Genomic DNA, 2174 nt, shown 5'->3' with positions numbered 1-2174 from the left:
ATTTCTCCTTCTTCTTCTTCTTCTTCTTCTTCTTCTTCTTCTTCTTCTTCTTCTTCTTCTTCTTCTTCTTCTTCTTCTTCTTCTTCTTCTTCTTCTTTCTTCTTTTCTTCAGGAGTCACCATAGTTGACTTTAGCACTTCTAGGAAGATACTCCAGAGAAACATATTTGGATCAAACAGAATTTCTATTTTTAGTTTTTTTAGTAATCACCACATCACTTTCCATAGTTCTTGTAGTAGCTTATATTCTCACCAACAGTGAATGTTTATCTCTACAACCTCACCAGTATTTGTTTATTGAATCTTTGATAATAGCCAATCTTACTGAAGTAAGGTGAAATGTAGGTGTTTTTATCTGTATTCCTCTAATGGCTAAACATGTTGAACATTTTCATATAAATATTAGCCATTTGTATTTCTTTTAAGTGAGTATTGATTTCAATCATCCATATTTTGGCTGAGTCTTGTATTTTGGAATCTTAAATTTTTGGAGTTCTTTATGTATTCTAGATTAGTAGTCTGAAGATCATTTTTTTGAAATTTATTTTATTTTATTTCAAAGACTAAAAATAAAACCAAAAACAAATAGCAGATGCAAAGACAGAAACATGGTAACATACAATATATGTTACAGATTTTCAAAATAAGAATAACTTATTTATTTTTGTATGAAAATTCTTTACTGAACTACTAAACTATTTAAAATACCATTCTTTAAAAAGATCACAAAAATTACATAGCATTGAGGAATTTTAGATATAATTCTTAAAAGGTAAGGTATTTTAATTTTTTCAGTCACCTTGTACAAAGTTCAGCATCAGGAAGGTAACTACTACAGACTCATCAGTTGCTTCAGACTCCATTCCTGCTGGTGCTATAAAGAGCATCCATAAGGGCTTTATTGTATTCTACAATCTGCCTGGTCACATTTTCAATGATTTGCTGGTCATCACTTTCTTGACTCATGGTTGCTATGAATTCTTTAATCACAAAATTATTTTGCTCATGGTGTTGTCACTTTCTCTCCAAATTTGTAAGTTGAGCATCTGTTTCATTTTCTTGTAATTGTGTTTTCAATGTCTCATATTTGTTATTTAGCTTCTCTGTTATTTTCTTAAAGGCATTTTTAAGAGTTGATAATGCTGTTCTCTTCTGATGCAATTTCTTCCTCTTTTCTTCACTTGATGATTTTAAAGCTAGAAAGTCATTATATGTCTCCTGATCAGCTGTCATTTGCTTAATTTTGCTTTTTAGAGAATGCTGTTTCTCTACCACCTTACTTTCAAGGAACTCAATTTTCTTTAAAACTAACTGTAGATGTTGACTTTCTGAAGTCAAATTCCTAGCTGTACTCTGTGACTTCTGCATTTCAGTAGATTGAAAAATGATGTCATCAGGGGCTGGGGAGATAGCTTACTTGAGTAAGTGCTTGCCTGGCAAGCTCAAGGGCTTGAGTTCAATCCCTGGCTCCACACACACAAAAAATAAAATAAAAAAATAAAAATGGTGTCATCTTGCATCATCTTTATTTCTTGATTAGTAATAGAAGGTATCATTTATACACTTTATATTCCTACTACAGTGCTCCAAAAGTACAGCAATTCTGGCTTCTAATTGTGCCTTCCATTCCAGTTTCAGATTCATAGCTTCCTCAAAAGTGTCCATGAAAACTACCAATTGAAAAAAATCCATATTTTCTTCTTCTTTATTTAGTTCTTTGTGTTTCTGATTCATTACACCTTGATGCTCTTCTAAATCCTTGTCAAGTTGTCTGATCTCTTCATTAAACTGATTTTTTTCTATATCTGTTAACTGTCTCTTCATGCTGGCTATTTCTTGATTATATTCTTTAACCTCTTTCAGTAATCTCTCCCTCCTTTCCATAGGAAACTTCATGCTTTGGTCTTCATCAATCATTTAATCTTGGTGGGCCTCCAATTCATACAGTTTTTCTTTTTTTTAATTTTATTGATAATCAGATAGTAATGAGACAGTTTCAAATCAAATCGGAAGTACAGATTCAACAAATAACACACTGCATATATTCTTCTTAGTGGTTAATTGCTATACAAGATGCGGACTTGAGATCCTATTTACAAACACAATTAGAACAAATCATTCTATTCATTAAGAGAATGTAACTATATATCTATCCTAACCACTTTGAATACACAG

At 31.5% G+C, this 2174-nt stretch overlaps 1 pseudogene; it reads right to left on the bottom strand.

Moving 5' to 3' along the window:
- Window positions 1-851: 851 nt before the first annotated feature.
- Window positions 852-1951, bottom strand: LOC101586922 (annotated as a pseudogene).
- Between the last annotated feature and the right edge of the window lie 223 nt (window positions 1952-2174).

The sequence above is a fragment of the Octodon degus genome, unplaced genomic scaffold (assembly GCF_000260255.1).
Source record: "Octodon degus isolate 3935 unplaced genomic scaffold, OctDeg1.0 scaffold00494, whole genome shotgun sequence".
NCBI classification, from domain to species: Eukaryota; Metazoa; Chordata; class Mammalia; order Rodentia; family Octodontidae; genus Octodon; species Octodon degus.
Note: the sequence above shows the minus strand (reverse complement) of the source record. Positions and strands in the feature narration are given on the sequence as shown.